Genomic DNA, 12,471 nt, shown 5'->3' on the forward strand with positions numbered 1-12,471 from the left:
TTATATATGTGTGTGATAATATAAATGTATATGTAAAAAATATGAAAAAATAAAATTAAAATAAACTAGCTTTAAAAAGATATAAGATATTAGCCACTACTCCAGCTCCATGCCTGTCTGCTTCCATGCTCCACAATATAATGGTCATAGGCTCTAATGCTCTAGAACTGTAAGCCCCAGTAAACGTTCTACAAGTTGCTTTGGTCGTGGTATCTCTTTATAGCAATAATAAAATAATTTAGACACTGGCAGAGAATCTTAGGCTAGAAAGAAGCAAGTTCACTTACAATTGCAGAAATAAGATTCCAAAAAGAATATTGTCTTTGTCCACTTGAGTTACTATAATAAAATAACTTAAACTGGTAATGGATAAAGAATAGAAATTCATTACTCACAGTTCTGGGGACAAAGGCATCTGCGATTGAGGTTTCAGAAAGTCCAGCTTTTTCTGAACACTCAAGCTTTACTTTCAAGGTAGTACCTGGTTGCTGTGTCTTCACACAGTGGAAGGGATTGATGGGGAAACACTCACTCTCTCAAGCCCTTCACAAGGGTGCTGATCCTACCCATGAGGGTATCACCCACATGGCTGAAACATCACTCAAAGCCATCACCAATTTAGAAAATTATATTTTGTTAATTCTTTAAGATTTTCAAACACCCTAATTTGATAATATTCACCCACACCCTTCTCTCCTCTTCACTCTGAACCTACGCCCATTTTGTCTGACAGTAGATGTTCTGTTCCTCTGGCTCTTGAACTCTTTCCATTTCTTCTTCTGAGATGCTTCTTGAGTTTAGGTCTAGGGCTTGTGCTGTAGATGTAATCTTTAGGGCTGTCCACCCCACAGAGCTGTTCTCTGTGTTCTGACCAGTGAGTTTCTGTAATGGTCTCTGTCTGCTGCAAAGAGAAGCTTCTTTGATGAGGAGTGAGATACACTATCTGTGGGTATAAGGATAAGTATTTAGATTGCAGTTCAACCATGGCAGTAGTGGGTTCTCTTCCGGGTTCTATGGCCTTACCAGCTGTAGGTAGTTGGCTGGGTTTACAGTACCAGTATGATTTCTCTCATATTGAGCCTCACGTCTAAATAGCTATTGGTTACCTCCAGGGTATAAGCATCACTACTGTGCCTTCAAAAAATGCCTTGTCACAGTGGTGCACACCTCTAATCCCAGCACTCAGAAAGGCAAAGGCAAGAAGATCTCTGTGAGTTTGAGTCCAGCCTGGTCTACCAAGTGAGTCCAAGATAGCCAAGGCTACACAAAGAAACTTAAAATATATATTTTTTCATTCTGATCATTGTTGAATAAGACTATTGATTGCTGAAGTCATCATATTTTTAAACCATTACTTTGAGGAGTATATTCTAGCATAATTTTTGGGGGCTACCAACATTCAGAACTGACCAGTTATCATGACCAGATTCCTTTTGAATTACTGTCATAAATATGTTTTAATAGCTCTGGGATAGTATAGTAAAGCTGTACTGCATTCTGGTGGCCCACTATTTTAGGAATAGCAAAGGAATTATTGTCAAGGCAGTATCAAGTTCAATAACCACTTTCCATTCTTCTCCTGCTGGTTGAGCTTTCTTTACCATAATTATGGAACTCAGCCCAAGGCCCATTAAAAGGCGACAGCTAACATTTTCATGGCTGCACTGAGCTAATGCACACAAAGTGATAACAGTTAATACACGCATGTTTACTGGCTCTTTAATTGTGAGAGCCCCATTCTACTGCTTCCTGAGAAGCTACTATTGTAAATTTAGCATGCCTTTCAGCACTGGTAAATGCGATAATTGTGTGAGTCCAAAGATTCCCATTTAGCATAGTCAAGTGAAAACAGAGGAAAGGGTAGGTCCCACCCCTAGTCACCTGAATGAATGCTATGGGACACACATGTTCCCTCATTCATAATAGCTACCTTAATAAAAATATTTAGACTCTAATGTAATAGCCACAAGACAACAGAGCTTTCTTTTGTCTTTAGACAAAAAGGGGCTCACTAAGATGCCCAGGATAACCTTGGATTCGATCCCGAGCCCAAGTTAACCTCAAACTTGGCAATCCTTCTGCCTCAGCCTGCAGAGTGACTAGGATTGCTGTCACTGTGCCACTAGGCCTGTCAGACTTCTTAGTTGACAGTTACCCTCAGACCTTCCCATCTTTCCTAACGTATCTCCAAAGTTGCTGGGCTAATCTTTAAACTTCTGCAAGTACTTCTTTGCTGGCTGTGTATCCAGGATTCCCATTTGTGCTACTTTAGTGCCCTCTATTGGCTCAGCTATTTTCACCAGCACAGTAACAGTAAATAAAGGCAGACAGATTGTTTGGTCAGTCCTTAAAAAAAAAACACATTATTTTAAGTGAGTTGTTATGACCTCTGGAAAGTTCTTCACAACCATTCCTTCCTAGTGTACAGATAGCTCTTCTTACTATAAACCACAGATGGTCACTCCAATGCCATGACATTGTTCTTGACCTGTAGTACTAATTGTACTTCTGCCTCCCGCATGCAAGAGTCTATATGGGCAAATGTCAATGGCCAATTTGGACTGATTCAAAAATACTGCCCAAACATCATCTAGACAAACAAAAGTGATGGAACTATCTAGGGAAGAGTTAAATTTAATCCCTCAGTTCGTATCTCCTCACGAAAGGGAATTATAGTTGGACTAAAAATTCCCTTGTCTGTGATCATGCCGGGGCAGTGGGAACCTGCTCCATTTGCAGGGTTTGAAGAGTTCTGCATAGCCACTAGTCTGCATAGACACTAGTGACACATATTGATGTACCGCTAACAGGCTCTGGGCTTAGGCAATAAACAGTAAGACTGCAGGGTGCACACAGCACCGCATGGCATACCCAGGCATGAACTTAGTTCTTGGTCTCACAAGGCTAACAGTATGTAATTTCACTTGCAAACTACAGACTACATCCAGTCAGCCTGAGTCCCTCTGAGCCATTATCAGACCCTGATGTTAGCCACAGGACCTGTTTCAAAATCTTGCAATTTATGCGTTCCATAGATCTCTTTTCATAAAAATGCCTAAACTTCACTGGCTTCCTGGGCCCATTTTTGATAACCTAAAATGAGTTTATTTGGCTCTCCAGTGTCACCTGAGAGCCCTTGCCATGGCTGAGGTTTCCACTGTCTCCTAGAGGAAGGTCTTCCCAATGCAGCAGTACCCTCAGACTTTCCCATTTCATGGAGACCCTCTGCTGGCTCCCGTTTCCCTGTCCTTTTTTCTTCTGCTTTGTCTTAGTATCATGGCAGATTAGATACAGTTTTACATGTACACGTTGCTGATGTACATATAAATGTATATATAGCAAGAGCACATGTGTCACTGTTAAATGTCTTACACCAGCAAGTGTGACATGACTGCATGGGATGCTCTTTGAGGAGCACTGCATGAGGAGCACTGCATGAGGAGTACTGAGTGTCTTGCATAATTTCTATGAACCCTTTCTAAAGGGTTCATAGCCCCAGCTATAGTGTAACGGTGTATGACATTTAGCAGTGATACAACATTTGCTCCCGCTATGGTCCTGGTTCCTGTACCCTCAGCGCTGCAAATGCGGTGGAGTACAGGCTGTGCACTAGTAGCCTAGAGAGTGAAACCAAAGAAAGGTGGACTTTACAGAAAGACCGAAAGGCCTGTGCCCACATCTCTGCTGTCACTAAATGGCCTTGGGCAAATCACTTGCCCTATTAGTTCCCTAAAATGGGGCCAGTAGCAGAACACAAGGTTGCCTGTAAGCATGGAGTAAGAAGCTTTGAGATGTTCTTTGCACCCACATGTCTACATAGGATGAAGACATTTTCTTTAAAAGAAGTTGCCCAAATCATCTTCATTGTCCTCTTCATACTTTCCAAATGTCAGCATAATTTACATGGATTCCAGAGCTGTGCATTCTGGCTTTGCCAGGGCCCAATTGTAGGACCTTTGGTTCCTTAGAACTTTAGGAATTTGGGGGTCTGGGGACTGAAAAATAGAAATTTACATGTTCTTCACAAAAGGGCTCATAGAAACGATGCAAGTAATGTAGTGTTCCTCATGCAGTGCTCTTCATGCAATGCTCCTCAGGCAACATTCCTCATGCATTGCTCCTCATGCAGTACTCCTCATATAGTGCTCCTAAAGCAGTGCTCCTACAGCAATGCTCCTCATGCAGTGTTCCTCATGCAACACTCCTTATGCAGCCTTCTTAATGCAGCACTCCTCATGCAGGGCTCCTCATGCAGTGTTCCTCATGCAGTGTTCCTCATACAGTGCTCCTCATGCAGCACTCCTCATGCAGCGCTCCTTATGCAGCACTCCTCATGCAGTGCTCCTCATACAGCCCTCCTCATGTAGTGTTCCTCATACAGTTCTACTTGTGCAATGCTCCTCATGCAACATTCCTCATGCAGTGCTCCTCATGCACTGCTCTTCATGCAGTGTTCCTCATGCAGTGCTCCTCATACATCCCTCCTCATGCAGTCTTCCTTATGCAATGCTCCTCATGCAGCCTTCCTCATGCACCGATCCTCATGCAGTGCTCCTCATGCAGTGTTCTTCATGCAGCACTTCTCATGCAGTGCTCCTTCTACAGTCCTTCTCATGCAGCACTCCTCATGTGACGCTCCTCATACAGTGTTCCTCATGCAGCTCTCCTCATGCAGCACTCCTCATGCAGCCCTCCTCATGCAACACTTCTCATGCATTGCTCTTCATGCAGCGCTCCCTATGCAGCGCTCCTCATGCAGTGCTCTTCATTTAGCCCTCCTCACACAGTGCTCCTCATGTAGTGCCCTTCATACAGCCCTCCTCACGCAGTGCATTTCATACAGCACTCTTCTTGCAATGCTCCTCATACATCCCTCCTCGTGCAGTGTTCCTCATGCAATGCTCCTCACGCAGCCTTCCTCATGCAGCGCTCCTCATGCAGTGCTCCTCATGCAGTGTTCTTTATGCAGCATTCTCATGCAGTGCTCCTCCTACAGTCCTTCTCATGCAACACTCCTCATGTGATGCTCCTCATACAGTGCTCCTCATGTGATGCTCCTCATACAGTGCTCCTCATGTGATGCTCCTCATACAGTGCTCCTCATGTGATGCTCCACATACAGTGCTCCTCATGCAGCCCTCCTCAAAGAGCATCCCATGCAGTAGTGTCACACCTGCTAGTGTAGCTCTGCTTTCTGCAGTCTGAGGCTTCCCCCAGTTTGCTCATGAAAGAAAGGAGTTAAGCCATTTTTTTTTCTCCAAGGACTTTAACACTAATGTCCTATGACACTTTGTAATATATTATGCCAGTCCCCACAAGACAGAATTGGAAGAGGAGCAATTTAAAGGTGGGTCCAAAGCCCTGGCTTCATAGAAACTAACTTCTTGTTCCTGGCTGGCCTTCTCATGTTGTACCCTGGACCCTCTTCTTCCTAATTTCCTGTGGTGAGTTCTATGACCGCCTTTTCTCTCTCAGAACAAGAATATTTCTCTTTATTATATCACTGTCACTGTATAACATATTCTTTTAAAAGTTGTTCTGTATTTTGTGACCTGACCTGCTTCCCAAACCCACTTGCCATCCACCTCAGCCAGTCTTCTCCATTTCCTTCCTTTCAGTTACTCAATTAAAATTTTTTATTAAGGGCTAGAGAGATGGCTTCTATCTCCTGTGCTTCCCAGCACCCACCTGGTGGCTCATAACCACCTGTAACCCTAGTTCCAGAAGATCTGATGCCCTCTTCTAGCCTCCTTGAGCACCAGACATACACATGTAGTATGCATATATACATGCATACACTCACACACACACACACAAATAAATATAAATAAGTCTTTTAAATCTTGGGCATTATTCTTGAGTCCTTCTTTCAGCACATCTAAGCATTCAACAAATCTTTTCATTCTGCCTCCAAAATTCAGCCACATGCATCAACTTTCTCCATTTCCACCAGTGCTGCACTTAATCAACCTGCCACCATCTTCAGCAGAGAATTGCTATAATATATCAACCTCCCATCCTTTCTCTTATGGTAACCAGACTGAGCTTTCAAAGAATGTCGATCAGTCTGTGTGTTTTCCTTGCCTGAATTTGTCCAAACCATTGTCCTTTGATTTTCTGAGGCTCCATATAAAAGCACCATTCCCTGCCTCCCCACCCTCACTGTAGAGCCCCAGCCTCTCTGAACTTCATGCTAATCATATACCCACAACTCATGTCTGTTGGACATTCCTGCTCAGGCTCCTTCCTTTCCCTGATACGTTAGCTTTCAGTCCTCAGGATCAACGTCACCTGCTCAGGGACACCAGTCCACACAGCACAACACAGAGTGTCATCTCCCTCCTCTACCACAGTGTTCTACATCGACAGCTGCTCTCTGAGATCTTTCTTATGTGATTTTCAGGTCATTCTACTGACATCAGGACCCTACCTTATCTTCTTTGCTGGTGCCATTTCAGAGCCTAGAACTACATATGGATAAGCTGTTCAGTAAATAATTGTAGGAACACAATCAAATCAACCCATGTTGGCCTTGCAGCACTATTATCATTTCACACCACTAGAGGGCAGTCATTTAATTAGAATGAAGAAATCGGTGTCCTTGCATACATCCTAATTTGTCCATAATTGACTTTAATCATTAATGGCACAGTTATATTTAAGAAAAAATATTTTTCTATCAAAAAAAAAAAGAAAGGCCCTAGATTTTTAAAACAGCCACCGGGCTTAAGTCCAGGCAACAGTTTATTCCAGAATAACAAATGGTGATATTTTAAGCAGGTTTTCTGCTTAATGCTGTTATTCAAATTTGTTTGTTTTGAAATTTTCATTATATAGAGTGATATGTTTAATTTGGTGATGTGAATTGTCTAGGAACTCAGATGCAAGCCTATGCACACAGACTGAGAAAGGCTGTGGATGAATGAGTTCTGGAGATGAGGCGGAAGCTGCTGATCTGCATCTGGTGGAAGTGTTCTGTGCCATAAAGCAATGCTTTCAGGACAGCTTCAAATGAGGATCACTTTGTTGTATGATGGGTGGATTTTGTGTCTATGACAAATGTTCTGTGGTGCCCCAAGGGCACAGGCCATTTCTATCTTTTCTGTCCCTTGTTCTTAGCAGAATGGCTCTTAGTGTTTCACTTTTTGTTTTATGGTATGTCTTCAGGAATCATGTTCAAGGTCAAGAGGCAGGAGAAAACCTTTCTGTTAAAGACCAGTGCCCAGCACAACCTTTAAGGGAATCTGGGAGAGTCAGGATCTGTTTAGCAGCAAGAGAATCATCTCGATGGGTAGGTCAGCCATGATTTACTGCCAATTACAGGCTATGTGCTACCATAAGTGGAACCAGTTTCCCTTAGCATCAAAGGAAGGGCCTCTTACACACTCAACAGTATCTACGTCAACCCTCTGCTGTCGCTCAGGTGTCCCTGAACATGTGATTCTTCAGATGGCTTAAAAAGGAAATGACACAAGCTCCAGAAATCTGCAGATGTGACCTCTGCTTCGGATGCCTGCTTCTAGCTTCATTCCTCTTCTGAGCCAACTTCTCCTACACATTCATGGGGGTTGGGAGGAGGTCCCAGTAGATTCCTGCTTATCCTTAAACTTTGCCTAAAATGATCTTCACTAGTCCTTTCTTGGCCCTAGCTCAAAGCTTTAGGCATGTTGGGTCATCCTTGCTCTCACAGACAAGTCCACTCTGGCACACAGCACACTGATCGGTAGCTATTTGGGTTTTCTCTTTGTTCACCACAAGAGTGAGCATGGAGCCTGGTACATAATGTAGCTTAATAGCTATGAACTAAACAGATGAGAATTGCAGAGCTGTGCTGTGCAGTGTACATGGAGCTGGGTAAAACTCACAGAGAGACTTGCATCATTATCATAAAAGAGTATAGCTTTCAGAGGAGACGTCTTTGTTTTGTAATCACCTTTTTATATAGAGTGGACAATAAATCTTTATTAGATAGATAACTTGAAAATATGCTCTCCTATTGTCTCAGGGAAGTGCTTTTTGTATGAACCACAAGGATCTATTCTCTCTTCTGTGGCTGGTACTTTCAGCATCCTATGAAAGGAACCACTGCTTAACCCAAGGCGACAGACATCTACCCTTTTGTTTTCCTTTAAGACTGTCTAGTTATATAGCCTTTACATTTTTGTCTTCAACCCATTTGAGAGCTAATTTCTCTACATTGGTATGAGGTAGAGGTACAGTTCCATTCTTAGGCACGTTTATGTCATGTTGAAAACATTCTTTCTGCATATAGTTGTCCTCATGCATTTGTCAGAAATCAACTGGAGTCACACATGTAAAAATATGAAGATTTGCTCATGAGCCCTATTCTCAGCCATATTTTGTTAGTCCTGACTAAGTCAGGGAAACAGACACAAGAGAAAAATCACATGCACACACAGCGAGAGAGGGAGAGAGGGAAGGAGAGGGAGGGGAGGAGGAAGGGTCAGAGAGAGGAGGGAGAGAGAGAGAGAGAGAGAGAGAAAGTGTGTGTGTAAACATATAAAAGTGACTGATTTGCACAATTGCAACAAGGTCAGCACTGTCAGGAAGACCAGACCACAACCCTGACACAGGTATAAAGCTTCAGTTGACAGGAAGAATTTCTTCCTCAAGGGAGCTTTGATCCCCCCTTCATGTGGTTCAAGCTCTAGATGGCCTACGATGCTCTTCTTTACTTGAACTTAACTGATTATACACTTTAGTGACATCTACAAAATAAATCCATAACAACATTTAGATTAGCATATGACTGAATAATAGAATAAAGTCTCACCAGGCTGACTCATAAAACTGACCGTCACAATCCGTAAGTCTTTGCTCATTCCAGTACCACAGTCTTCTTTATTATAGCTTGGTGGTAAATTTGCAGCTGGGAAGTATACATTCTCTGTGTTCTTATTTTTTTATTTTTATTTGTAGTGGGGGGAGTCACTTGCAGAGACCACAAGAGGACACTGCATCCCCTGGATCTGGAATTACAGGTCATTGTGAGCTACCCAGTGTGGACACTGGGAAATCATTTTAGGTCCGCTGCAAGAGCACTTGAGTTCTTAACCCCTGAGCCATCTCTCCAGGCCACAGTCTTCTTTTTAAAGTGTTTGTTTTGGGGGGGGTTGGGGTTTTTGTTTGTTTGTTTTTGTTCTGTTTTGGGGGTTGTTTTGTTTTTGTTTTGTTTTGTTTTGTTTTGGCTATTCTACGTGTCTGTGTCTGTAAGCCGGATGTCTGTGAGGCAGGATAGAAAAGAAGCAGGACATATTTATCTGATGTAAGCTTTGTGCAACATGGTGACTTCATAACTGAAAACCCAAAGAAACAAAGAAAATGGTGTTTTTAAAGGCAGCCATGCAATGGTGTGACCAGAAGGCCACAAGACATGAACTAGGGAGAACTTAGCACAATTCACTTGGCAGGATGCTGTGTCTCTGTCTCTACCCATGGACCTGAGGTCCAGAGCAAGCCCCTCTCAAACAGGACTTGTTTGAGGCAACACAGACAAGAGGAGGTGAGGATGACACTGATGTGTCTGCTGCTTTGTCCTGTGCTTAAGACCCACACCGGGGACAACATGTCCTGAACCCTGTTGTCCCTCAAGACCACTCGCTACATTTCCTACCTGCCTGTGTGAGGGGCTGAGACCAGACGGCATCATGAGAATAAGTCAATTGCTGTGGCACCCAATAAGCTGTTTTAAGTGTCAAACACTGTAGCCAATAGTACCTTCCTCTCTGCTCATGAAAAAGTGGCAAGTTACATATGTGTGACCTAGTGTGGCTCTCCTGATAATATGGATGATAGTTCAGCCTTCTTGTGTGAGGAAATCCTGTTTGAGACTTTAAGAAGTCACCTGCCCTGGGGAGTGCCTTGTGATGAATGCGATGCCAAGAGATGAAGGGACATGCTTGCTTTCTGTGGAAAGTTTGAGTGCCTGTGAGAACAAATGCCATTGACATGTGTCATTAATGTGATGACACATTAATTTTTGATTTTTTTTGTATAGTGTATACATGTGCACACATGTGAGTATGGTTACATGTACATGTGTACATATGGACGGGTGTCAGCATCTGTCACTTTCCACATTTTTTTTGAGACACAGTCTCCCAGTGAACTGAAACTTCCCAGTTGGCTAGACTGGCTGATTGATAGCTTCAGTCAATCATCTACCACCACCACCACTACCACCACCACCATCACCATCACCACTATCATCACCACCACCACCATCACCATCTCCACCACCACCACCACCACCATAACCATCACCACCACCACCACCACCATCACCATAACCATCACCACCACCACTACCACCACCACCACTACACTACCACCACCACCACCATCACCATCACCACTATCACCACCACCACCACCATCACCATCACCACCACCATCACCATAACCATCACCACCACCACCACTACCATCACTACCATCACCACCACCACCAACAACAATACCCTTGGTAGGGTGTCAGATGCACACTACCATGCCCTGTTTCTTATGTGGATCCTGGGAGTATGGATGGATCCTTATGCTTGCTCAGCAAGCACTTTACCAATGGATGATGCCCTTTTAAGAAATTCAAGTTGCAGATATCAGCACCTCCACTGTCACATGGTTGTCGTCTCTGTTTCATTAGGACAAGAGGGTGACTGCTTGCAGGGATGTGCTTCAGCCTATTCCTTCCTGCTTGGCCTTGTTTTCTGGGAAGTCTGCTCAGCAGTCCACCGAACTGAAAAGATTTGAGAAACAATGGGTATTGTTAAAAATCAGTAAACAGATACCAGTCTGCAAAGATGCCTAGTGAGCAGGTAGAGGGGGGAGCTGTAAGCTCTGTGCTGGAGGACAGCATCGCAAAGCCCTGGGTTCAGGACTTAGGGAATGGCTGGGGCTTGTTTTAACAGAGCCCTGTGCACTCTAGTAAGGAATAGAGTCAAGCGCTCTCTCCCAGATTGAAGAAGTGGATTATATTTTATGAACAGACTTTCTTTGATTTTCTTGTTCAGGAAGACAAGTGCTGGTGAAGTAGAAGGCACTGAGATCAAGAGTGAGAAGCTAAGTGTCTCTACTGCTGGAAAAGTGTGTACTTATCCCTGAAACAGGAAGTGGTCCTTGATGTGCCTGGGGTGGGGGAAGTATATGTGCTTATGTGCTGCTGTTTCCCGGTTTGTGTGTGCCTGCAGGGGGGTGGAGGTGAGGGGCAATGTGTTTACATGATGGTGTATCCAAGTGTGTGCCTGAGCTTGTGGAGGTCAGAGATTGACTGTGGTTGTCCATGTAGTAAATCTTAAGAATAATCTACATCTTTATTGACCACTTTTACTCTGGGAAGCAAGCTGTCCACTTCACTTCACTGTGTAGTCAGAACTAGTCCAATTGTATTGGACTCTCAATGAGTCCAGGCTGTCTGGCAGGTAAGATGGAGGGGCTACCTCCATCTCCCCAGCACTGAGATTGCCAAGTGGGCAGCACCACACCAGATGTTTTCCACAGGAAGGAACCCAAACCCAGGGCTTTACACTTACAACTGTCTCCTCAGCCTGACCCTTGACTGTTAGTTGAAGACTTTGTGAACTATTGATGAGCATCGGCCCCTCACCCCACCATGAGTATATGAGTAAGGGTTGGTTATAGAAGATCATTCAAAATATAATTTCAATGACATTCACCAAAATCCGGGTAACAATGCTAACAATGATGACACAGGGAGGCAAAGCGGCCAGTTTGCTTCTCAGAGAAAAGGAAGTCAACAGAGATGTTGATTATTCTAAAGGTTTGCTGCCCAGTATTTAGAACTTGACCTGCTCCCTGCCCCCAGACCAGTTTAAAATCAGCATGAATGTTGTGTAATCTAATGAGTTTGATCCAGGTCAGTTATTAAGGGCTAAAATGGATTAAACAAAAGACATTCCCTCATAACTAGAAAGAATACTTCAAAGGTGGGATTTGCTCTTGTTATGACAAAGGAAGTGGATTTGCAGACTGCCTCTGGAGCACACCCCTCAGTGACTTTTGGTTTCTCAGTAAGGAGAGTCTTTTTTTCTCTGTCTTTCTGATTCTTCCCTCCCCACAACCCAGGCTCTGGTCCAGAGTCTCCCTCAGGTTAGAGATGCAAGTTAAGAGGATCTGACTGTCAACATCTTTTCTTGTTTTTTAAAGACCAGGCAGCAGGCATCACCACCATCAAATGAGCAAATGACATGCCTGGGCTCCTAGCAAGGAGTAATGTAGCAGGGGACCGGCAGCAGGTAAAACAGGCCACACTGTACAGACTCAGGGCTTGAGATGCTGACATCAGGACACATGGAACACTCTATCCTGGTACCTCCATTCTGTGTGGAAATCCTAAAGAGAGAATCCAAACAGGAGCCAGGAGATCTAATAGATTTTTTTAAAAATCACTCCATCAACATTTCCCACTGCATAAACTTACAGGGTCAGGACTGG

This window comes from Acomys minous (genome assembly GCF_964271855.1).
Source record: "Acomys minous genome assembly, chromosome: 11".
Classification (NCBI taxonomy): domain Eukaryota; kingdom Metazoa; phylum Chordata; class Mammalia; order Rodentia; family Muridae; genus Acomys; species Acomys minous.